General features: G+C 46.4%; 1 protein-coding gene across 1 annotated transcript in view; it reads left to right on the forward strand.

Annotated features, from left to right (window-relative positions):
* The window catches only part of LOC135378441 (G-protein coupled receptor dmsr-1-like), a 455,353-nt gene that overhangs the window by 74,339 nt on the left and 353,720 nt on the right, over positions 1 to 27,294 (forward strand). The gene's annotated exons all lie outside the window — the stretch shown is intronic.

Below are 27,294 nucleotides of genomic sequence, written 5' to 3' on the forward strand. Positions count from 1 at the left end.
CTGCCAATTTGAGCCGCATCACCTTTCGTTCACCGGATCTGTCCAGTAAATTCCGCGTACTGTCCTTTGTGAAGCGCTTTGTAATGACGTCGGAGATTGTACTCTTGCGCAACAGCAACATTTTTTTGGCACACCAGGCATTCCGGTACGTTGTTTATATCCGCGAACAGATACTTTACCTCTCACTGCTCTTGGAAGGTACGCTTCTCCTACTCTACGCTTCAGATGTGGCTTCGAGCAGGCCATAATCCTTGTGATTTTTTGTAGTCGGTCGCACAGACATGGAAACACTGCAGATCGCAAACCGACGTCCACCGGTTCAACACGTGACTATGGAAGAGACGTTTTGACGCCTGCGAATTCCGAAACTATAGGACGACCTTCGACCGCTCGGTCCTTCCGAGGAAGCGTTCGGTGGCCGCGGCAAAGCTCCGGTGTATTGTAGTCAAGAGAGCTCCCGTGTGAAGTGTATTATTTTAAGTGGGTCTGTGTATGATGTCATTCGACATTATCCAAGAACTAAAGGGCTTTCCACAGGCCCACGATTGCCCATGGCGTCTACTAGCTTCTTTTTTCTCTCTCTCTCTTACTGCGATAGTTTTCTCGTCTTTCCATTCCTTTCTTTCTTTCTCTCTCTCTCTCTCTTTCGTTGCGGGAGACCCGCTGGCCGCGTGTTGGAGACCCCTGAGATACGTAATACCTGTGCTGTACATTGATCATTTTTTCAGCAATCGAACTTCAAAGATTACTGCGCCAGGCACACCTTGCGGGCTCCCAGACGCGCCAACCCTGAGACGACTCGTGCACCATCTATTGCACCATCTCAAGCAACTAGGCGAGCCATCCAGGCGAGGTCGTCGCGGTTGTCTCGAGTGCAGTGCGCGCTTCATCATCGAAGGTGCACGGTTTGTGTATCCCGGAGCACAAGAACGTATAAATCCTTTCATCCGTATACATCCGTATAAATCGCCTGGATGCGAGGTTTTGCAGAGAGCGGCGAGGAGGCGGCATAGACGCCGTTTTCGAGAAAGGCCAACAGATGGCGCAGATCGCACAGATATTTATCACGGTTTACAGGTTACAACCGTTAACAGTACACCGAACTTCTGAAGAGGTGCTGTTGTTGGTCTAAACAACAGCTCTAAAACAGGTCAAATGGTATTTAGTGACCTGTCTCAAATGCGTGACGTAGTTCATCAATATTGAGTGGTAACTGCCCGCCAATCCGAGGCCGGCTCCCACTTTGTCCTCGGCGAACGTAGAAGATCGCCACCTTTCAGTTTCTTGAAGATTTCGAAATTAATTAGTACGAAAAGCATGAAGAACTGAGAGGGGTTGACTTTTCTGTGCGATCACACAGCCAAGTTCTACGTGGTGGTTTATATTTCACTTTACAGTTCCTTGAAAAATAACGATAACGCTCGCTATGTGAGAGTTCAAGTTCAGGGCCCTGATTCGGTTTTAAGTTCCTTACGTTTTGTCATGTCGCGAGCACACCCTAATTTTCTTTCCGCGAGACGCCTCGTCCCTTCTTTCAAGCAAAGTATTCGTCATCACAGAAGTACGCCAAACTGAAGTCACTCCATACAAATTCTCCTCGTGTCATCATCATCTTTTGTTGTCCCCTATAGTCCTTGATATTCGTAAGTGCAGCGATGTTGCAGAGAGCATCTTTCAAAACATATGCAAAATTTCACAATGTTCTTTCAATCTTCTTTTCCATGACCGTAGGTGGATAATGGCATATCTTAAACCTTGTTGTTCGTTAGACATTCTCATAGAGGAATCCTACTGCCGGGTGTCTTGGTATTACACTTTATTTACGTAGAAAAGAAATGTGCATAGAAAATAAATGTGGAGAGAGAATCAAGCGAAGTGACGCGTGGAGCTAAGTTAGCGTATGCTGCTCCCAGCAGATACAGAGTAGGGGGCCAGTGCAAAATTACTTTGACATTCGAACTTCCATTTCCATCTGCGTTACTTTCTCAACAGCATGTGTAACGGTTCAAGCTCCGTTGGAGAGGTTAGGCAAGAACTTGCCATTAAAATTCACAGCCCAGAAAAGACCTGATGGTCGAAACATTACTGGGAGACGGCGCCTCCACAATAGCTTTAACTTGATCCCATACTGGATATAATCCCTTACTAATCTGTTCCAAGTACTTAATGGATGACGAGGAGAAGAATTCGTATTTTTCATCACGGTCTCATAATATTTGCAATAAATGCTTTGTCAATGTAACACTTCAATAAACACTTCTTGGTATCCCAGACAACATTTAATCTGTCACCTTTTGAAACATAATAGTGAGATTTAGTGCATTGTACGCTATCACTTTTGCGTACGTAAGAGATAGCGTTGATGGTTCTGCGCACGCGCAAAGCATACTTCGCACACTGCGCAGAACCACCACGCTATCTCTTAGGTACGCAAAGGCGATAGCGTACGATGAACTAAAACTCTCTAATGGTGCACTCGCATAGCGTATGACAACCGACGGAAACGGTTGCGTGTGTTGACTGTCAGCAGTTCTTTTATTTCCCATCTATGCGAAACTGGTGATGCGCTTGTTTCAAATCTAATATCGTGAAAACATTTCCCATAGCCCTATCGGCAAGGATATCTTCATGACGCGGCAAAGATAATCCGATTTTTCTGTAACAAGGTTCGCCGTTACGCAGTATTCGCCGCACAGTCGAACGTATCTATCGTCCCCATTAACGACAGTAGTGTGTTTTAGTGTATCGTACGCTAGCGCTTTTGCGCACGGAAAGGATAGCGTTGGTAGTTCTGCGCACGCGCAAAACATAGAGTTCCGCGCAGTGCGGAGAACCACCAAGGCTATCCCTTACGTGAGTAAAGGCGATAGTGTACGATGCACTAAAAGTCACTAATAACCAGTGGAGCAGCCATTCACTTCTAAAGCGTTCAGTTCAGCTGCAACTTGTTATCGGAGTGCAATTGGCACTGATCTGGCCATGCAAAACACACGTTTCACCGCATGAATAAGAACTACAGAACCCGTGAGAGCTTCAAGTTTAGCTAGAGTTCTTCTTCCACCTTAACCCATGAACGTTGTGCGAATGCGGTGGTGGTGGTGGCGGTGGTGGTGACTATTACGGGCATGCGTGGGTGCGGGTACACCCGCGGTTACCCCCAGATACCCGCGCAGTTGTGCGATTTGCGTGCATATATTCGATGTTGCTGCGGGATGCAGGTAAAATGCAGGTGCGCTGCAATGCGTGCGCAGATAATGCTGGCAAACTCGCATTACCCGCACCTCCGCAACTAACCTTTTGCGACCCTAACTCATTAATTTTGACATTTTTGCCAGGTTTCGTCGAGAAAAGTACCCAAAGAAGTAAACTTTGTTTGCATAACACGTGGTCATTTGATCTTTCACGGGAACACATGTCGCTTTCTCTTAAATAGCTGGCAAATTCGACACCGAACATTAAGCGAAACAGCACACGTTCATGGAAATGTGTCATCTTCTCGATTTCTTTCGCTCCTTTGCTATTTGCGAGAAGTAATCAGGGTTGCTCTAGGTTGCGGGAAATTGCGGGTGGACCCGCAGTGCGTCCGCAGGCGTTTAGGGTGGCACATCTACGGGTGTGGTGTGGGTACGAATGTACTTACCCGCCCACCGCTCTAGTGACGATTCCCGAGTGCCATACTTGGCCTCACTCATGTGGGCAACGTCACAACCGTAGCCAAGATGAGGTAAGATGATATGAGACGTTGAATTGATGGCGGTCGAAAGTCACTGCTAGGATTGGTGAGAAACCCCGTGAGGAAATAAACTGTACTCCAGTTTCCAGGAGGGGGAGTTTTGGAGTATCTCTCACTGAAAGGGCCTCCGGGATGTAGGAGATCATCCTGCGTACAATGCCTGCAGTGCCCAAGGTATTTTGCGGCACCTCAGCGTATGCACGAGAATGAATCAGGACGTGTTCGATAGTTTCGGTTTCGAGTTCAAGGTCGCGGGTTCGAACCCGGCCGCGGACGGTAGCAATGTGGGGGAGGTAAACATTCGTTCCAGCACCGGAGATTACCGGCGCAGGTCAAAAGAACCCCAGGTGGTCGAAATTATCCGCAGTCCACCCTGGGGCACCTGCAACATGTGGTCATATTATAGTCAGACCAACCTTACGTGTAACATCACGGCACAATTATTTTATGGCACCCGCTTCAAAGAAACCGAGCGATTGGCGTATCATGTTTTCGGGACCGTTATCGTGAACACCTTCCGATGTACTAAAGCTCGCTGTTAGGGAGTTTCAGCGAGTCGTTCGTGTCCGAACTAAGCGACCGATCCGGGGGGGGGGGAGGATATGTTTATTAAAGATAAAGGAAAGGGGGAAAGGTCAGACAGGCCAAGGCCGACTTGCTATTCCCAAAAGAGAAAAAAGAAGCAAAAAAGGAAAAGAAAACGTGGCAGGGGACGATGGGGCGGCTCAAAGGCTGCTGAGTCCTTCAGGTAGCGCAGGAGGGCTCGGATGACTACCCACTGTCTGGAGTGCCGGACGGGTCCCCGCAGCGTCGCCAGGGAAAGTTCCCTGTGGCCTAGGGAAGTGAGACTTGTGGCGAGAACGGCTCGGGGGCCGGCGTACCGCTTGTAGTGCAACAAAAGATGGCATATGTCGGCGGGTGCAGCACAGCAGTGACACATCGCGGACGTCCCTCTATCAATCTTACAGAGGAGCAGCGGGGTCAGGGCAACATCGAGGCGTAGGCGATGTAGGATCGACTCCTCCTGTCGCGACAGCCGCTGGGAGAGGGTGAGTTACGTCCTCGGGTCGATGGAGTGGAGGAACGTGTTTGCCGCTACAGCGTTTGAGTTAAACGCGAGGGTGCTGAGAGACGCCTGGCGGTGGATCTGTATCAGGCAGGCCGATGGAGTGAGAGGAATGGTGGTGGTCATAGTGGTGGCAGCTGCCCCGTGCGCGCCTCTCGCCGCAGCGTCAGCGCGGGTATTTCCCGGCAGGTCGAAGTGGCTGGGGACCCATTGAAGCCGCACGCTGTGGCCGGAGGCGGTGAGATGACTGAATGTCGTGAGGGCTAGGGAGCAGATGTCTATGACGATCTTGGAGCAAGGAGAAGATAATATTTGCAGCGCCGCCTTGCTGTCCGTAAGCACAGTCCAGTTGTTTGGGGGCCTCATTGATATAAGTTTCAGGGCTTCATTGATGGCGGCGAGCTCTGCTTCGGTGGAGGATGTCTCGTGAGGAAGCTTGAGCGCTAGTTCGTAATTTTCTGACCGATCCGGCCAATTCGAAAAGCTTATAGAAAGCGATCTACAGAGACTTTTAGGAAATCGGAAGCATATTCCATCCCCAAATGTGTTCCGGATGAATTTGAGCAGAACTAGGTCGTGGTGGGTCATTCACATGTTTTCTTGTAGTAAATGTGACATATCGCAGTGTACTATCAGACTTTCCCTTTACTAAAGGCTGCAGTTGAGACGAAGCACGTCGGTCACCGTGTTGTCAACGTACTGTTAAGCAGGCGCCGGCAGAGTTCAGAGACTCGATCTCACATTGATTAATCAGGAGGATGTAGGAAGCAGTTTCGCCTTCAAAAGGGTTAACACAGAATAAAATAAAAAAAATAATGAGAACCACGATGTAGACAAATTCCCGCATGTCAGAACTTGTTCAACACTATACTAGTTTTCGTCTAACGTTTAGCTTGATAAATATTACGTTTTCCACCTGATGTGATATCCTAAGCTGTTCTACTTATAATGTAAGGCCCTGTTTGTGTTCGTTGCTTGCAATAGTCTTTCTTCCGCGGTTAACCCAACATGAAGGTTGTTGTTAATGGCCACCTGAGAAAAAATACATTTTATTATTATTAACGTATTAAGAATACCACCTCAGAGTATAATAAGAATATTAATAAGAAAGAAAGAAGGAAAAATGAAAACAGACCGCCTTGGCAACTTCCTACTACGCTGTAGGCCCCCGCATAGAGAGGCCTCCAACCACAACATGCATCCTCTAGCCCACATAGTGTTTACCTGAAACGAGCGAAAGCCTAGCTACGAGATGAAAGCCCTTTTTAACACACAGAGAGCCGTCAGGAAGGTGCACAATCTGGGGTAATATTTTCTTTCATATGTCTGTTGAAAGACATGTGAGTGTCTTGGCTTCTCCGTTATGCCGCATCGAGGGGGCAAGCAAAGCCGCTCTTAGCACCCACACAGCAGAAGGGCTTCAAGTGCGTAGTATGACCAATGTCCACGCGTCTTCTTCTATTTGCGAACAAATGGTCTACGTATGTAGCTGTATACATGCTGCGGGAAGCTGGGACTATTGACTTGTAGCGGGCATATGAAAACTTCAGAGTCAATGGGAAACGTCTTTTTCTGTAGCCGGACATTTCATTCGGACATTTCTCTCAAAGCAACATTGGGGAAGCAAAGCATTGGTGAAGAAACGCTGTTTGCTTTATATTCAATGCTGGTGACCTGATGTTCCATAGCTACAGCATCGTCGTAGGCATGTTCAAATAGAGATGCAGCAGTAACTGACAAGTATTCGGTTATTTTTAGCTGACAAAGACAACAGTATGGTAGCGTTTGTCAATTTGGCAGCAATCCATTTACATAATTTTGGTTGAAATTTCTAGTAGCGGTATTGCGTCGCTAATATGTTTTGTGCACGTGGTTGACTCCTCTGGTCGTTCGTGGACTAAGATTATATAACAGGAAAGACGTTCAATAAGCCACAGTCGTCCTGCACACTGCTCTGTTGAGTGGGGTTTATAATTTGCAATCAGGGAAATGACCTGCGATTCTAGTAGAGAAATGGAATGACAGCAATTTGTTTAAGAATGAGTTAATTGCCGTGATACACAGGAAGCTGTCTACTGATTCCTGTTTCAGGTATTGAATACAGAGGAGGCTCATTCCAAACGTTTACTGCATATTTTATTACCCTACCGTAGAGCTATGCAAACAGCCACTCTCCTGCAACCTGACTGAAATTTATTATTCACGATCTTCACTCCTGCAAACTCCCGCCCAAATCAGTTATTCATGTTCTTACATGCAGGTTGATTGTTAGGTTGAAAATGACTCGATGGCCAGGAAGACGTGTTTAATGAGTTGGAACGTGCATATGCGGGGATGTAGATGACAATGACCCTGTCAATAAGGCTTCGCTCTCACAATACACATAATCTCTCAACATTCTCACAACCGCTTTCACAACGTAAACAACGGTTAGAGGGATGCTACATGATGCGATATTGTACATTGTACATTGTGGAAGCACAGCAACCGCATAGTGATGCACGGTCTTCAGTAGTAGTCTTCACAGTAAGCTTTTTTACACATTTTTCGTGTAAATGGGTTGTCCCGTGGCGCACACCTTTTTTGGTGTTGCCTTTACACCCGAATCAAGGGTGTTCTCTAAAACACCCTTTAATTAGGTGCATTCCTCATAAAACACTCTTATAACAGGCGTGTAACAACAAAAACACCCTTAAAAGGGGAATATTATATGGAAAATAACCTTTTATGACGGCGTTGTTCCTGGCAAATACTCCTTCTTAACGGTGACGGGAATGCGTTTTTGCAATTAACATGTACGCCTCTAAGAGTCAAAGATACCAGCTAAATTCCTAACATTCTTCCCTGTCAAATACTGTGTTTTGAACTCAGGTTATCGTCTATAATGTGATTACTTGCTGAGCGGAGCTGTGAAACCAGCGTAATTTCTCTTTCATGAACTAAAACAGCATTTTTAACACCATATTCCCAGTTCAACGGGGTTGTAAAAAAAAAAGTGTATTAGACGTAAACACGTCTTTCAACACCTCACTTTACACCCTTAATGGTCGACATTGGATAAAATGCATGGATAAAATGCATTGGATAAAATGTATGTCTATATTACACCTTTAGTAATGCTCTTCTTGCACCCTTTGCTTCAGTCTGCCGGATAGAAGAGGATGTTTTTATAAGAATACACCTGTTTTGAGCGAATAAACGTGTAAAATGATTTACTCTGTTCTACTACATCTATTTTTTCCGTCTTCTGCTGTAACTTAAGCCATTTTATTCATCCGAGCGCAGCACGGTGTAGATTATCCGTACCGCAGCATGGCATTCAAAACGCGCTTTTTAATAAATAAAAATATATTGAATTCTTTATAATTCTTTAAGTCAAAGCACCAAAATTTGATATCTGCCTTCACGGGTTCCATTCAGCGTCTAAGAACGGACAGAGGGTCATTTCGGAGCCAAAATACCTTTTCTAAATTGGTAGATATTTCTCCTGGTGTGCGTATATGGAGTACGTATAGTCTGAATAGCAATTCTTTATAAAATCTGCATATTGTATATCATATTCTATGAAACAACGAGTGAGATTAATGGCAGTAGGCGACTGATGGAAGCCTGCAGGTTGTCATTATGGATCGTCGCAGAAAGTATGTAGCATGCCAGAAGGCAAATAGCGTATATAAGCCAAATGTTAGTGCAAATAACTAAAGAGCAGGAAAAAAAATACTTGCCCGAAAAAGAAGTTTACGCTGTGTATTTGAGTGCATGAACACGTACAATCTGCGAAACCTCTTCTGCAGGGTCATTTGTTCCTTTCTCTCGCTACTTCTTCTTTTTAAGAGTTCAGAGTTGTTTTGTCAACATATTGACCGCGGCTCTCGAAACAATGACACATTTGGAAGCTCCAATATTCTCAAAATGAATTGTGACGACGACGACGATGGCGACGACAACAACGATGATGATGATGATGTGGCTCTGCACCGCTATGTGGACTACTCTTGCTCATCCGAGGGTTCTTTAAAGGAGCAGTCTAGAGGCACACAACTTTGTTTCTGTTTTTGGTCGGAATGGAATGTTAGGCGGCCGAAAACAGTTTTCCCACAGTTAGTGCAACCGTAGCGAAATTGGGACGCCTGCAATAGCTCCCTGAACCACCCGTGCGCGAAACACCCTCCTTCGCCTTCACGATAGACACGTGATGAGCGCCGTCACGCGCGTCACTATGCGACGCGAGTGGTAGGGACGCTCCTCATTGGTCCTGGGATCACATGATCGAGGTGAGCAACACCGCGCAGGCCGGAGCGTCTGCTACCGGTTCGGAGACGCCATGCGTTCTCCGGCTGCGTGATGTCAGAAACGGAGGGTTTGAAGGCTGTCAACGACACAGCCACGATTTTTTGGGACCGCAGATACCACGGGAAGAACGAGTGGTGCAGTCCGAAATTAACTACGTCTTGTACAGCGAAACCCCAGTGCTTCCCGACAGTGTGCAACCTCTGACAGTTTTCACCGCACAGTTGGTTCAGTGGCTAACAGGTGGCGCCACAGTACCGCCGTCATCAGTGCCGTGTATGCCGAAGGGAGTCTGGCCATTAATGGGACCTGCCTATACCTGAGGCTCCACCCACTTTTTGAAGTATCTAGCCAATCACAGGTCGAAATACAATTGTCTATTGTTACATCCATCCAGTACTTATACTTCACCCTTATTTACTGGGCGCTACCATTTTTGGAGAAAATTGATGGATTTGGATTGAAACGGATATCACTGGTGACAGACCAAAACGACGGATTTTGCGCCCACTTTTATCAACGCCATCTGCACGGAGAGAGGCATGTTGGGAAGGCTGAGCAATGCAGAAATGGTTGCTGGCAGAAGTGATTGGCCAGGATGGCGGTACAACCGCTTCTTCGTAGCAGACGACAGCCGGTATGAAGTTTTATATCACGTAATTTAAGTACATTGAATCAAAAAGGAGCAAAGATGTATGTATAAATAAAATGCAATTATATAATGCAAAATCCTACGTATAAAGGTCGTCCTGCTTGGTATTTTCCTGGCATCACGATTTTAACTTGGCCAAACGTTAGCGACGAAACATCCCATTTTCACGTAAATAATGATGGCGGAGCGAAAGTTGAAGCTGATTTTGCAGATGCGTACATGAGGATATATACTCACAGTATGAAATTAGAGTAGTCCGTGAAAATTTTTTGTCACGAAATCTCCGGTTCGCCGTTCCAAGCACCATCCTCCATCTTGGAGAAAATTTGGTGTCATGGCAGCTCCCACGGAAAACGGTAACCAATGAAATGCGCCTAAGTTTGATTGACAGGTCGAGCCTCTTTTTTAGGCTCCTCCTAATGGCCAGACTCCTTTTGGCATACACGGCACTGGCCGTCATCGCTTGCTTTCTGCTACGGTGAATTCTGAGATTGCACAGAAGGCACGGATATATTACTCTTGTGATTGCAACCTTATTGGGTCAGGCTGCATATATCCTTTCTTTTTTTTTTTTTTAGAAAACGTGATATAAATCATATAAAGGATAGAAGTCAACAAGAAACCGCTCGCAATGTTCGTAGCAGATGATTTTTCCTACCAACGAATTTATTTAGTTATTTATTTAAGTACCTTAAAGACCCCTAGGGGGTGTTACATAACGGAGTGGAGAGAAGCACATAAGAACAGTACAATAGAAACGCGTAACAAAAGTATTACAAAAAGTGAAAAATGAAATATCAAGTTGATAAGGGAAGAAGACCATGTGTACCATGGGAAGAGCATGATGGACCTGAAGCCCTGGATTGGAGGAGGGCAGCCTTAAAATCAGCAGGGTCGTGTGTACAAGCAACATGTTCAGGCAAGAGATTCCAGCCACTAATTATTTTAGGAAAGAATGATTTTAGAAAGGAAGTGGTGTTACAATGGGGTAGCTTAATCTTATGGATGTGGTCCAGACGAGATGAAATGTAGTTAGCAGGGACTAGGAGACGAGCGCCAGAATGAGGGGGCTCTCTACCACAAGCGTCACACTTAGCGTGGGTGATCTGAGAGAGTGGGTGGGCGATTTTGCAAATGAATTGCGCCGCAGTGAAACAACTTTGGACAAAAATATTTTTGGGGAATGCTTTTCACACACTGCTTTACAAGATGACAGCAGTTTTTTGCCATGTTAGATACCACTTTAATGCTCCTTTAATGTACGCCGAAATCTCAGCCTGCGGTTCCTTGTTTTTGACGTCCCTCCATGAGGACGACGTGCCAATGAAATGTGTACCAACAATTTTCTGACGTCTTCGGACGAGTTCGAATCCGCTACCGTGGCATCAGTAAGTGGACGCGTTATCCGCCAAATTCAACGACATCAAAGCGAATGGCTTACTGACAATTTCAAATATCGAAACTCCAAAACAGCGTTCATACGAGCGAGTCGGTTAATTCCGACACTATAGTCATGGCGTGTGAGGGGACAAGAACGACACTGGCTCCAAAGACTGGCTCACTCTGTTGCATTCACGCTTTCACCTATGTGTTGCTTGCGCTTACGGCAGACGGTTGCCAGGTAAGCGGAAGGATACTATGCCCAAGGCCACTTTGCTGATACACTGCAAGCAGTTGATACCACTTCGACTTATTCGACGAAAGCAACGGAAGCGGAAGTCATGTGATCAAACCAATCCGGGTGCTACATGGTTTGGAGCAGAGGAACGGATAAAGAGTCCATTGCAGGAAAGCAACACCGGAAGGCAATAATACTGAGTTTTAGTATATCGTACGCTATCGCCTTTGCGTACGCGAGGGAGAGCGTTGGTGGTTCTGCGCACGCTCAAGACACGAACAGAGCTTTGCGCATTGCGCAGCACCACCACGCTATTTCCTTATGTACGCAAAGCGACAGCGTACGCATACTTGTACGTATTTAGAGTATTGTAGTTAAGATACTGCATTTTAAATGTTATTTGTTTTATCCTGTTATCTTACTCAATACTTTTTCGGTGGAGTATTTGTACCCTATTTTAAATCCATTTTGTGGTATCTTCTACTCGATACTCTTAACTACTTTTTGGATCGCCTCACAGTTTTCCATTTTCTCTCTCTCTCTCTGTTTTTTTTTTTTTTTTCATTGGCATGCTCCCTCTGCGGGAATTTCCATTCGGACCCCGTACGTTGACCTGATTTATATTTTGTTTTTCTGGAAAATAAGAATTCAACAGCAAGGGTTCTATAATGAGTGCCCTGCAGCTGCAGCAGGGTTCTGACCTAAATATCTCCTCTGACTCTGTTCTAGCCTTCCAGGACACCCCTGCTTGAGAAGCTTCTACTCTTTCAATTTGTACTGTATGTAATGTAATGTTTGTATGTAGTAGGTCGTGTGTATGACAGATCGGTCAGTGACTGCCGCAAGCACGGTTGGGGCTTTTGTATTTTATGGACATCAAGAAGTCATACTGCACGAGTTGTCAGTTCGCAGAACGGACCAAACGAAAGAGGCGCGTTCACTCCCCTAGCCAAACCTTCGGACGATTTTCGAATATGTTTCGGAAACCGATAATAATATTTCAGCCAAATGCAAGCTTTGCTTACACAAGAAGAAGATGCTTTCGACCGGTAAGACATCAAACTCACGTGTTTCAAGCTCAAACGTTTGTCATACTCACGTTCACGTACTTTGCTACGACGCCTACCCAAGTATCTTAACTGTATCTTAAATACTTTTTGAAGTATTTGCTACTCTAACTTGATTACTTTAATTTTGAAGTATTTATACTCTATCTTAATTACAATTTTTCGGCAGTATTTACTATCTTATTTTAAATACTTTTTTAGGTATCTTGTACATGTCTCAGCGTACGATATACTGAAACTCGCTAATCTGAATGCGGCTACGAATGCGTCAACCCATTCCGTGAGGGAATGCACGTCAAGAGATACCGGTGCACGTATCCGTAAACTGAGCAATAGAGAGTTTTCGGCATACGCAATTTTCTTTTGCGTACCCAAGGACGTGCCGCGTGCGCATCCGCACGCGCCGAACGCAAAGTCACGTTCGTCATGTGGCGAACGCACTCTCGGCGTGGATGGTGGAGGTTTGCACATACAGGGTGTTTTCTTTTATTCGTTACAAAAATTTTATTAAAAAACTAGCAGAGGAAAATAGATGCAGTTTTTGCAGTGGAGTTCCACGGCCAGAATGACATCCCGTCGAAGAAAGTGTGCAACAAAAAGATGACTACTTACCTAAAATTTCCTAATTTACTCTCTAGTTAGGGGATTTCGGTCAAAAGCGGGAGATCAAAATTAGAGACCATGATAGTTGAAAGTCATTCCACGTTTAAAAAATCCCGAAACACGCACGTGCGTGAAGAAATCCTCCCCGAATTTTGATACGTGCCGGAGCCCGTGATACGTGAAGACCTCTTCTCGTTCGCCGATGCGCTCTTTGCACGTGGGGAGGTTTTTTTAAAGGTGTGCGGAACAGAGCCTTGCGCGTGCTCTGTAGGTCATCTGCGCTCATCGTTCTTTCGCAGGAGCTCATTTTATTCGTAGAAGATGCCGCAGCGAAAAAAAAAAAAAAAATCCGCCCGGATTTACATCAACTGCGCTGTGCGACTTACACGTGTGGACTGTCACCTCCATTTCAAACAGAGTGCTCAAGAAGAAACGTAATACCGAGATCCCTCATTTGCATGCCCAAGGTAAATACGCCTTATGGAAGAAATCTTACGGCGAGGTACAGCAAGGAGTGCCTTATTGCTAGAATTCAAGAAAACAAGCTTGACATTAGGAGCTACCGGCATCAACTAATGGCTTACGAAAGGAAGGAGTAAAGTTTCTTCCGTTGTTGGCTGGAAGGTGGTCCGTTGCTGTGCTCACAGATCGGAGATATTCCCAAGAGACGTCCGACAGGCGGTATTTTCGAACAGTAACGGGGCTTTATTTACATAACTATATACAAGACAATACCATTGCGACTGAAGTCACGGGGCTTTCTCCTCATCTCCATCAAATCGTTGCGGATTCCACACACGGATTTTCGTGTGTCCTCCGCTTAAAAGGGTGATATTTGGGACACAACCCCCCCCCCCCCCCGAGCAAACACCAATCCCAGGAGCCCGGTCCAAACGTCTCCAACTCATGGTTGGCCTAGTTTGAATTTAGACCGAACCAGGCACCTCCTAATTGTCCGCCCACTACTCGGTATTTATGGTAAACGGACCAAGCTGTCAACCCGTGCACCATGCAACTTTGGACAGTGCATCTTCCTTGTCCCACTCTACTGATTTCTTGCCAACGAGCATCTGGTCGCGAGGACCCCCTGAGGTGTCAAGTGTCCCCCGTCCAACGTGCTTTCCCCGAGTCTCTGTCTCTGTCGGGTGGCTATTCTACTGAGTTGGAAATGCACTATATTCGCGAGGTTTCTAAAGAGTACAACTCTTACATCCCCCCCCCCCTTAAGTTATTTGTGGGGCACTATTGGGACACAAGGAACAATATCGCTAAGACTTGTGTAGCCTAGTCATCTGGATTACGATAACAACAGGCTGCAATCACATAGAACTTAAGACTGCCGCAAATTAACACAGTGCAAATATGTCCAGTAGTTGTGGGTCCCAACACACATATTTACAGATTAGTTGTCATTACAATGTCACACAAATAACCACTGCAAGACACAACACAGGAACTGCCCCCACAATGAGGTGAGAGTCAGTGGCTCTCGAGGTCCTTCCACCCCAGACACTAATATGTCTGACGCGACCTAGTTTCACTCGAACTGCAGACGCGATATGCGTCGGCGTTAGTGTGAGCACTGCCCTTCCTGTGAATTATCCTTACATTGTACATCTGTAAGGCTAGTGCCCAACGCGCTAGCTTGGACCCCTGGGGTGGCGCGCATGTGAGGTAAGCAAGACGGTTGTGGTCAGATACCACAGTTACCTTAGCCCTGAAGACCCAATGATCGAATTTATTGAGAGCACAGATAACCGCGAACGCATCGCGGTCGATCGCCGCCCAGCGAGTCTGCGCTCCCGATAATCTGTGGCTCGCGAATGGTATTGGTACCTCTTTGCCGGCGTCATTAATTTGAGCCAAGCATGCACCAGCCGCGTGCGCTGAGGCATCTGTGAAAATCCAGTATGGTTTTTCGGGGTCCGGCGTCGCAAGTGCCACCGCATCGGCCGGCAGTGATGGCCAGTAGTTAACTACAAGTAGTTAAACTACTAGTTAAACTACCTGATTGTAGTTAAAAGTAGTTATCAACTACTTGCAGAAATGTAGTTATCAACTACTTGCAGAAATGTAGTGTGCAACTACTAGATAAACTACTATTTCGAGTAGTTAACTACAGTAGTTAGGCTACTGCATGCGCCAACTACTTCCGATTTTGCCGCAAGCTTTACGGCACGATTGTGCTTCCGACTTTTACCTTGAGCTGCTTGTTTGATGAGAACGGACGTGTAGAGCAATTGTGCCGTGCATGTGTACTATATCTTCACTTTTATCGCTGCTTGTGATTCATATTTAGGTGTCCAAGGACACTATAGAATGGGATTGGTGTTGATGGACAACGTTAAGTAGTTAGAGATGTAGTTAAAATACATTGCAATAGTTAAAGTAGTTTTAACTACCTCCCCTGAAAAGTAGTCGAACTACTAGTTAAACTACTCCATCGCGAAGTAGTTAGTAGTTATAGTTAAACTACTGTCGAAGTAGTTAGTGGCCATCACTGTCGGCCAGCCGAGACTTTACAGTCTGAAACGAGGCCTCCGCCTCTTTGTCCCATGGAATCTTGTTGGGGACCTTCTTCCCGGGTAACCTTGTCAAAGGTTGCGCAATTTCCGCAAATCACTTTGCATACTCGCGGTAATAACCACAAAGTCCCAACACACTTCTGAGTTCTTTCTTTGTGGTCTGTCTCTTGAGATTCGAGATGGTCTCTACCTTTTCTGGATCGGGAGAATGGGCACCTGAGCCGACGATGTGGCGCAGATAGCGGATAGAACCGTGCGCCACTTGAGACTTTGCCACGTTCACGGTTAACCCCGCGTCCTCTAATGCGGCAAGAATTAATCTCAAGTGTCTTAAATGTTCATCCCAGTCTTTAGAATACACCGCGATATCATCAAGATAGGCGCTAAGCGTATTCCTGATGATCGACTAGCACTGTATTTATAATGCGCTGGAATGCGGCCGCAGCGTTTTTGAGCCGAAATGGCATTACCCGCCAAGTGAACTGCCCAAAATGAGTCACAAACGCTGCCTTTTCCTGGCTGTCCGGGTCCAACGGGATCTGCCAATATCCCCTTCGAAGATCTAATAGGGTGATGAAGCGCGCCCATCCTACTCGGTAAAGTAACTCTTGTTGTATCGACATGGGGTAGAGGTCGTCAACTGTGCCCGCAGGAACGTCTTGACAAAGAGTTGCGAATTCGTCAAACAGTTGTCGCACTTGACCCTGCTGCTCTATGCTCAAATGGGAGATTGCTTCCTGTGGCAAAACAGACTGCCCATCTCGTCTCGTCGGCGCTCGCTCCACGTTCCCAAAGTCGTCTTCCCCTTAGAAAATTACACCGATGTGGTTCACCCGCGCCTTGAACGCCAGAAGGTTGTTTGCGTGAATCGTGCGCGTTTTGCTGTCGTTCATAAGCACTTCATACTTACGATTACATGCTTACGATTACCTAAAACTTTCCATTGATTCAGTGTCAGCGGACGTAAAACTCAAGCGCAACCGTAAACGCAGCAGTGTGAATCAGCCTAGAAGCAAACCATGACAGTGCGCGCGTAATAACACAGAGGGACGAAACAAATCATGGGTCTTTATCACCGGCTCAAAACCGCTCGTACCTTGTCCTTTCCGGTGTAGTGTCACAAGGGCACTTCGATCGGCATGGAGCCAATCCTCATCGAACTCAATGCGGATCCGGCGCTGCTGCACGGACACGTTCGAGCAGGATCGAACTGCGATCCTGCTTAACCCGATCCAGTTCCCTGAACGGGATTGAAATACTCGAGGCGGCTTGAAAACCGCCATCGGCATCTTCCTCAGTGAATTTGCAGTAGTAAACGAAAAGATACATTAATTTGCAAATGTTCCTGCACAGGCCCATGGAATTTCACGGTGACGGTTTTAGTCTGCGTATGACGGGCGACTGCCTTTGCGAATATGTTTAATCACGGCCACTCTCGACACCCCCCCGTAAAGGCTTAGTATACAGCACAATGCGGAAGCAGGTGCGGCTATTCGTGACTTTTTATGGACATATTTGGCAACCCAAGGGTACTGCCTTCGTGGCTGCCTCGGAGCTGTTAGCGCCGCCTGTCGACAAACCAACCATTGCGTTGAAAGTGTCGTGTGACAGGGATATAAGTTGAAAAAAAAAAAAAAAAAGAACGGTAAGGCTTGCTTCAGAAATCGTGTATCTCACTTTCATTTTTCTGTCTCACTGCCTTCGTCAGTGGGACCTCGGACGAGTAGCCAAAAATATCAAGGCGATAAGTCAATAATAGTACGGTGCGGCACTTTTAAACTATGTTGCGAAAAGGCAATAATAGTTTTTTTTCTCGTGTTAGCGCCTTGAAGCAACTGCGCCTATGAGCGGCGTACAGATGTGGATAGATGGAGAGAGGACAGCAGGAAGGAGTGGGGGACAGGGGGGTTAGTATGCGTCCTGGGCCAGCTTCAGGGGGAACTGTGCCGACATTCGTCTGGAAAGTCTTCGGAAAACCCATATAATAGTAAGCCCAAATAATAGCCAGTCCGACAGTATGGCGCCAACCGAAACCAAGAGTGGCCAAGACTTACAACCCTGATGGAGCTTCCTCGCATTCCATTCGCTTTTCTGCCTTCCCACATCCCTTGCCTACCTTTTCACGTTGATGATAGCGTCCAGAAACTCCCTTGCCTCGGCAAGCAAAATGTCAACCGAATGCAATGTTGTTTCATGCACATTACGAGGCTGCTTTCTTCTGTTCTGCCTCGACGCGTGAGACGACTTGCGTCTGGTATCTCGAATTCCAACCTTCTGAAGTTAGCACAGTCGAAAAATGTTTCCTTTAGTCTTTATCGCTTTCCTGAAAAGCGCGAGGATTTCAGTTTGACCAGTGAATTAGTGATGTTTGAAAATATGTGTTAAAGTCTTTGAAGTTGTTGTGAAAGTTTGAACTCACGTGCTCTTGGATATCTTAAGGGAATAGCCTCAGGCCCTCTGTGGTTTGAGATGGTTTCGCCTATCACAAATAGATTTGTTGTAAAATTTTGAACACGTTAGGTGAAGCAGCCTCTAAAAGACTCCGCTAGTCATCGCGAAGCTTGCGGTGAGACTGATGCAATTTTCAAGTTTCCTCGAATAACGTTCGACTCGATAATACGCTGGTGAAAAGACCGCTGCGAGAGACAAGTTTTGATAAGCTTTTTTTTATTCAGAACAATAACTACTCTTTCGAACTTGGAAATTTTCCAAACCAAACATTCTTTCTCCACAAACAGAAAGCGCATATCAGATTTACCCAATTCCATTGCCAGATACACTCCCTACAACAATGCTAATAGCTGGGGGGGGGGGGGGGGGAAGCGAAAACCGTCGTTTCCAGGAGCGCAACTTGTCGGCCGAGCAGGGTTCTGCGTCAAGTAAACGCAGGATCCGGCGGAAGAAAACGGTCGACCCTATACTTCACATTTCTTCCTCACTGTTGTTCCAGATAACTTTAGCGTTATCAGCAGAAGCATGGAAAAGGAAACATGCAAGGATATTTTCATGGCCGCCTCGGATCGCTTCTTTCGGAGATCTGTGCCTCTGGGCCTCCATGCAAACGGCGGTTTTCGCAGTTTTTTTCCCATATTAGTAAGGAAGGTATTTTGCAATGTGTAGATGAGATAGTGTCCCTCTACGTGAGTCCTGATCGGCGATGATGGAATGTCACGGAGGGCGAATGGTGCTGGCGAGCTTCTGAACCCGTGGCTTCACTCCAGGGGCACGTTAGCTTCACAAGCTCGGTGGTGGTGGTGATGGTGAAAGGACTTGCCGTATGTCGGCCTCACGTATGTGGGCAACGTCACGACTGACGCCCTGGGGAAGTGTGCGTCCTGGGCCGACTTCTAGGGGAACTGTGCCGACATATGTCTGAAAGCGTCTGAGGAAAACCCAGGAAAAACCCCAGACAGCACAGCCGGCACCGGGATTCGAACCCGGCTACCTCCCAGTCTCGACGTGACATGGCCAGCACGCTAACCACTGAGCCACGGGAGCTGGTCACAAGCTCGGGTTTGTTTCGCCCTGGTCAGCGCTATGCGAGAGGCCATCCAATAGCCGTGGTGCAAGTAAAAAAAGAAAAAAATCATTGCTTTGTAGTGCCTGGTGGCGGTGGATGGTGAAAGGGCCCGCCGTTGTCGGCCTCACAGAGGTGGCAATGTCACGACTGACGCCCTGTGGGAATGTGCGTCCTGGGCCGACGTATGTCTGAAAGCGTCTGAAGAAAACCCAGGAAAAACCTCAAACAGCACCGGGATTCGAACCTGGGTACCTCGCAGTCTCGACGTGACATGGCCAGCACGGTAACCACTGAGCTACGCGAGCTGGTGCGTTATAATGCCTAAATAGCCGCCGCCGCTAACTGTCGTGTTGTACGAGAGCGCGTGCAGTCGCCAACCGTTGAGTCGCACGGGAGCGCGTGGAGAATCAATCATCCTGTTCTACATTATCGTTCATTGCCTACTTGTCTCATATTCACGATCTCTAAAGCTTCATGAAAATACTCCATCGAAGATCTAATACTTTTAGACTGATGTTCAAGTCCGGGCATTTGTGAGGATATGGCACGATACACAGCCTACCTGGTTTGTGTACAAGTGTCGTATTAATACAAAATTTACAAAACTAACACTATTAATTCGAAATGTTTTTGTCACGATGCTCTCTGTATTAGGCATCCTGAGTGTAATGTTTCCGCAATGAGTCGTCATCAGCGACACCTTCCTTATGTAAAGACACATAAAGATGTATTTCCAACGCGTACATCGAAATAATTTTCGTCGTTCAGTCTCCTCTCCCAACGGCGACGAGCATAGGCGGACGGGCTGGCAGGGAACGGCCCTGTAGCGCTGATCCCGTGAAGCGTCCTACGTGGCCCGCCTGCGGGTACGATGATGAGCGGAGTCAACGCAAATTTGTGAATCTGCGACATGACTGTGAACACGCCCCTGAGCATTAAACGGCCACCCACTCTGCGTAGGCGAAGGCGGACTAAAAGTGAACTTGCGAGCTATGAAATGGCGAGGAACTAGCCCTAACACTTTCAGGATAGAACTGACTATCTTGTGCCATGGCGAACGTACTGGCACGTCGTCGTCGTCGTCCACGCGCCGCTGCAAATGGAATAGGGTAACTGCTACATGCGCTTTCTGTTTCTGGAAAGAAAAAAACAAAACAACAACAACTTTATTTTGAGTGGGGAGGTTCATCGCCAGAGGCGATATTCTGCCCCATTGCTGGTGGGGATGTGGGGAATAAAATAATGAGCCCTTCACAATAACGATCGAAGTCCGATGGTGTCCAAAAATGTCAAAAGAGCTTTAAGCGCAGATCGTTGCTGGGCTGGATTGGGCCAGGGACAAAGCAATTTCGATGGGCAGAAGGGGCGAGAGTCCAGCTAACTAAGAGACTCGGAGAGTGCGGTTCGGGAAGGTTGATAGTGGGGGCAATGAAGAAGAATGTGCTCCAGATCCTCAAGAGCACCACAGTGGCAGCAGGTGGGAGAGTCAACTTGTCTCAAACGGTAACCCCACTGAGCTGTAAAGGCCACATCGAGGCGCATTAGGTGGATTAATGCAGCATCTTGACGAGAGGTGTTTCGTGGCATGCGGAAAGCGAGCGTTGGATCAACTCTGCTCAACATAGATGGAGGGAGAATGTCGGTTGTCCATTGGCGGGAAGCCAGGGATGTCACGAGGCGTCGCAGAATGGAACGGCGGTCTCCTCTCAGCAGAGCAATACTGGTCCGTGTCCGATACGACAGTGCTGCTTCTACGGCGCTGTCGGCCTGCTCGTTCCCCACGACACCACAATGGGCTGGAACCCACTGGAGAACTATCCTGTGGCCTGCTGCATAGACGTTGTGGTAAGCCATTAACACATCTGTGAATAGGGGTGCGGATGGGCCTCGTATGCCGGAAATTGCAATAGCTTGAAGTGCAGGTTTGGAGTCTGTGAAGACTGCCCATTCCCGCGGGGTAAAATCAGCGATGTGTTGTAGGAAGAAAACGATGGCATAGAGTTCCGCAGCTGTTGAGGAGGCTGGATGTGAAAGGCGTCGTCCTTGCACTGCGCCTTCGGATGGTATGACGAATGCTGAGGCGGACTTGTTGTTGCGGGATGCGCCATCTGTATACGTTTCCGCAAACGTAGAAAACTTCTCGTCTACCAGAGCGTGAAAATGGGCTCGAAGGACTGGAGGGGGGACCTGATCTCTTCTTTCCAGAAGGTTCGGAAGACTTACGAAAGTCACCGGTACCGGCAGAGACCAGGGGGCTTCCGGTGGTATAATGTCCTTAGCTATGAAGCCAGTGAGAGTCGGGCGTGTCACACCTCTGCGCTACTCGATAGAAGTCGCTGTCAGGGCGGTATCGAATTTTCCTGAGGAGCGGGCGACGGGGAATGTGAGCACGCAAACGGAGGAAGTGCCGAGCCGTTTCACGTTCACGTAGAACCTCAACCGGGAGTTGGAAAAAAACAATAACGTAACTTTGGTTTGACAAATTGACATTTTCAGAGCGCTTCTGCTGATGCTCTGTGACCCTGACGGCGCCGAAGAGGATTCCCGACATATTCAATAGATGGCGCCAGTATGGCGCCGGGTGTGGTTTGGCTTGCTCCGATCGTGGTTTGCTGGACAGCCGGTAGGATACGACGCGAGTTTGAAAAAGGTACAAGTCATGTTACACAAGTAAGGTACAAGTAATGGTACAAGTTTTATTGGGATTGCATTACCATGATTGCCCGTAAGTCTTCAATTTCGGAGTGAAATTCTCGCGACTTAAAATTGACAAAAATGGTCGGAAGTCATAGTGAGGCTAGGATGTTCCGTGGGTCTTTGCCCGTTGACGAAATAACTCAATATCAGAGTAGATGCATCCGGCCTGGTGGACCCCGCCGGATCTTCTTTGCGCCGGACACCTTGCGAAGAAGACACTCAGACAACCGCCATGTGGAGAACTCTACATTGATTACAGAAAACTGCTGTACAGGAAGATTCTACTCAAAGCCCGTGCCAGAGAATCTTTTCGTTCCCCCGTACTGGGTACACGACACATCCTTAAAATTCCCCAACGAATACTGCACTATGATACTGCTGGTAAATAGCATTGACTCCATTATTTTCACACAAGTATAACTTTTATAATGTTTTGAACACGTTAGGTGCAACACTCTGTAACTGCTAACTACGCTTACTGTTTTTTTCACAAAATTTACAAAACGGTTACGTTCAACAGGCTATTAACGAGCATCGTATGTAAAGACATGCAGCGCACGGTGTGTATGTGTAGACATGCTGGCGCTAATTACATTGACGAAAATAAACTTTACTTACTGGTAAGCAGTAGTGCGGCGACGTGTTTACACTTTTCTGACTGACCAGCTGTGCAAGAACAGAAACACTTAATGACCTATGTGGAGTTTCACTGTCGCGTGATTGAAACGAGAACACGGTTTCCACGGTGTGCGGCTGCTTGTATATGCCGGAAGTTTGCAGGCAAAGTGCGACGCCTGTTACTTCATGAACTTCGTTTTGCGTGATGCCACCAAGGATATTGTGTTTTATTGCCAGCACACATTCAGCCTCAACGAAACAACGCGACTCGACCGTGCAACCGACGAATTTCATTATCGCAGGAAGCGTATGGGTGCCGACGGACCTGGGGGCTTAATGGCTTCATCGTCGTTACGGTAGTTACAAGCTAACGAGTGGCGGGAAATTCAAAAAGCCGGGCGGGAAGTTTAAAAAGGTGGGCACGTGACACATTGCGCGTGACGTGTACCACGGCCTTCACGTATCGCGCGAAGAGCGCTGTGCACGTGTTTTATCACGTGCCCATATTTTTGAATTATCCGCCACTCGTTAGCTTGTAACGACCGTAACGACGATGAAGCGATTAAGCACCCAGTTTTCGGACGCCATTTTAAAATGTAGCAGCGCCCTCTGTGGTTGTTGGAGTTGCCAATACCACTGAGACACAAGCATCCGGTACAAGGTCGCGTTCTTTCTGTTTTTCTTTTTTTTACCAGCCAGTGGTAGGATTGGAACGCAGCACGTTCCAGTCTTCAGCATCACCTTGGAGGTAAAAACAATGGCCGAAGTGTGAACCACTGGGTCATGCTGCTAGGGGTGCAGGCTAGGACAAGTATAGGTCACCGCCTACTTCGGCTCTACTGCTGTGATGCTGCGATAGCTAGGGCCTCTTCCATCCATAGCGGCACTATACCTGGTTCCTTTCTCCAATTTATCCACGCATTCGCCCGAAAGAGAGCTCGACCACTGGCTCTACTGAGCGAAGGGCGCTACTCTGATGCCGTTTAGGCGATTTATCTGCAAACAGAACACTACGCGACTTTCACACACACGAACAACGACAAAAATGTCGAGCTGGGAGTTTCGTGTCAACAATATTAACAGTGGTGTTCAAGGAACTAATTTTCGACCAAGAGTAATGCTAAATCATTCACTTAGCCGGACATGCAAAACGAACCTAGAACCTACAAAAAGACTGCGTAATAAACGGCACAGAGACGGGACACGAAGAAGTAACGAGTGCACACACAGAGCGCTGACTAGCAACTGAAGCTTTACTTCCCAAAGGGGGGGGGGGGCAAAACCGAAAAGGAGAGGAGACCATGATATGAGGACACTCAAGAACAATCTTGGAGATAACTAATCTCTTTGTACAATAGGTCCACTGACGGCTTGCTGACACATCTTTCACCTCTATTGTGAATTTGTGCTAGAGGTGAAAGATGTGTCAGCAAGACGTCAGTACCTATTGTACAAAGAGATTATTTATTTCTAAGATTGTTCTTGATTGTCCACATATCATGTTCTCCTCGGTTTTGCCCCCCCCCCCCCTTTGGGAAGTAAAGCTTCAGTTGCTAGTCAGCGCTCTGTGTGTGGACTTGTTTCTTCTTCGTGTCCCATCTCTGCGCTGTTTTTACGTAGTTATGTACCAACTTGGCCAAATCTCCGCCTCAATACAAAACGACCGTTCGACATAACTCCCTTATCTTTAGACACTTTCGTCCCCGTCGAGTCGGGCTGAACACGCCTTCAGCAGGATCCGAAAGTGTGTGTTCTGTTCAATGCCAGTGAAACTTACGCATGTTATTGTCAGTAGCTCTATGTCGCGCTTCACTGAAAAAGCGTGAACAGCTCTTATGATTCCCACTGAAAGGCAAAGAAATTGACAGGGGCGACGCCTTTCCAATGCTGCCTCAAAGGAGAGCTTTAAAGAACTGCCCCTTTGAAATGACGGCAAACACAAACATCTTCGTAAAAGGGTTCCCAGTTAAACGTGCCAGAGAAGCCGAAGGAGTGAAATATCAGGGTCTTCTTCAGTGCGACGGAGTGCGATGATATCTCTATTTTTTTTTTTTTTTTTGCGGTGAGGGATATATGTTTCCAGGGTAGTTACTTGTAATGCAGAGGGCCATGACAACAAACACATTCATTGAAGTTGAAGTATGTGACTGGGCGTCGTGATGGCTGTGTTATGTTTGTTGTAATATGTTTAATTACCTCATCGGCTACACCGTTATATTCATTGTTCTGTGGAAAGTGACATCCGAATACATTGCTATACCCTTAGAACAAAGCTTCCCCACATAACGCGGTGAAGGTCAATCATTGCACCGAATGGAACGACCTATCCGATTTCAGACTTCATTTAAGATTTTATAGTACGCGTCAATGCAGTATCAAATGTGGGTCTGATGGAACGAGCCTGTACCTCGATGAAATTTTTGATGCATAATGTCTCGTCTTGGCGGAAGAAAAAAGAAATACCAATCAGAAACTAAACCTGTAGATATTCGATGTATAGAAAGCTAGACATTGCATAATCTGGAGAAACGTACAACATACAGGGTGTCAAATTTGATCCGCAACATAGTTTTATTTATTAAAAAAAGCAGTAATCGCAGGCTTGGATATAAATCCCTGCGTTTTTAGTGTCCATTCTATCGAAATTTCAATTTTTCCATTGCCCAAGGGAGAACGGTGACAGCGTGTCGCCTCTGGAGACGAGCGCGCGGCACCGGGTGTGCCTCAGAGAGAGAAAAAAATCCGTGAGTTTAACAAAAATCACATTTCTGATTTTCTGTGGATGTGTTCTCAATGTGTTCCTCTGCAGTTCTGTGTATACACACCTTTCTAGCTTCATATCGCCACGACCAATTTACCCCCTGAAATTTACCCGCTTTGAAGCGGTTTTCTCAACTTCACAAATTTTTCGGCAACTAAATTTGTAGCGAGAGGAACGGTATTTTTTTATCGGAATGTACGTCCGGTCAGCGTTTCGCTTGCTTCCTACTTTTATGTTTAATATGGGGAGACCGGGCAGAGTTGTCGCACGGGTCAGTTGTCACATTCACTACTTAAAGAAAACAAAGCAGATCAGCAGTTTGTTAGCGGCACGAGCAACCACTAACTGAAGAAACTTTCATTGTCCTGGAGAGCATGGCAAGGTGCAGCCAGCACAAGACTTGTTTCAGTCACGAGTAAATAAAATTTTCCGTTCTTGCAATTTTGAAATTTTCCACGACACACACTAACGCTCTAAAGAATGCACGCGTTCTTAATGTTTATTCAATTTTCGGAAATCTTTTCACGGATTTTCAGCAGAATACATCCCACAATTAAGTCCACTGCAGAGGTAAAGTGGTGGGTATCGTATGAGTCAATTCTCCCATATGACGTGGGGAAAGTTGTGAAGAGTTTCAACTGCTAGAGCAATTGAAAGCGCAAACTATATCCGCGAGAAAGTGCTTCAGTAACTTTTTTAGTACATCTTAGAGATCGTGTAATAATTTAGTGCGCTCCACTTTTCTCATTTACAGTGCCTGTCTACCAGCCAGTAACGGCTAGCTTGCATTAATCCTGTACAGCAGCCAGACGTGGAAATATAAAATGTAAGGCCTAAGATAATAGGTTCTTCTCTGCGCGCTTAGTATTTTTTCCATATACATTTTTAATGGTATTCCATTCGGTACACCTCCACAGTAAAGATTATGAGAAAATGCAGCTGAGACGACCTGCCCCAGCCCGTGTGACAACTTGCCCCGCTACTGGGGCGTATTGTCACACTTGACGACCTCCGCGTAAATGTCTTTTATAAACTGTTTTTGGAAGCCAGCTTTAGTTTAATATGTGCGTTGTGTAGCCAAAAGATCGCACTAAAATCCAGCGTTGGTTTCATTAGCTTGACGAACGTATTTTCGTTACTGCAAGGTCAGAAGTAAAAACTGTGACAACTCTTCCCGGTCTCCCCTACGGTAATTACTTTTCAATATTAAATATGAATGAAATGAATGACTGAGTCGCGAAATCATTTGTTTCATTTAGAGAGTGACTGTCCCATGGATGGTCTGCGAAAATATTAGGTTTAGTAGTGCTACAAAATGCCTCGCCAGACCTATAAACGGAGAAAACAGCTGATATCTAGGTATGGTCCATTGAAGTCGTTACCTGTGAGATGGGAAAACGAAGCTTCCTGTGAACGGTACGAGTACGTCATAAAGATTGCTAAAAGTAACCAGATGGATTCGCCAGCATACGCCTGCAAAAAACCACACTAGCAATAAAATTTATTATATTTCACCACGTTATGATACGCGTATGTCCTCACACACACGTGTATAGGTGCGTAGTATACAAAGCCATAGATATGTCCTTATATTTCAGGCATTTTACTGCAATAAAAAATATGATTGGAGTAAATTTACGCATAAGAAAATTAGCCATTCTCAGTGGTGCCAGAAAAATATGTACTTGTCATTGTGGGGCTGTTGCTAGTTGAGCAATCTAATATTGTTCGGCTTCAGCGCGTCGACAGCGAGCAATTGTCCGTACCCCTCCAGAAACACTTCCGTTGAATCAGGTCCACCCACTTTGCATGTCTTTCTTTCATTTCGTTGACCATGTCCCCTATCGGGCCCATAGCATTTGCCATTACCTTTAGATTGCTGTCATAATCTCAGCGAACAGGCCCATGAACGGTGAACCTGCTTCATGATAGTAGCTAATGGCGTTTTCTTTGCAAAGAAGGGAAACTGGATTCGAGTCAGTTTTTAAGATTGTAAGACGTAACTACAATTGGCATCTCTAATCAATAAAATGTTTCGGACGAAATAAAAAGCGATTCCATGAAACGGCGGTCACCCACTCGATAAAACGTCGTTCGATGAATCGGCATTCGATGAAACGTAGATTTTTCGATGAGATGGCATT

This window comes from Ornithodoros turicata, chromosome 1, assembly GCF_037126465.1.
Source record: "Ornithodoros turicata isolate Travis chromosome 1, ASM3712646v1, whole genome shotgun sequence".
Taxonomy (NCBI): domain Eukaryota; kingdom Metazoa; phylum Arthropoda; class Arachnida; order Ixodida; family Argasidae; genus Ornithodoros; species Ornithodoros turicata.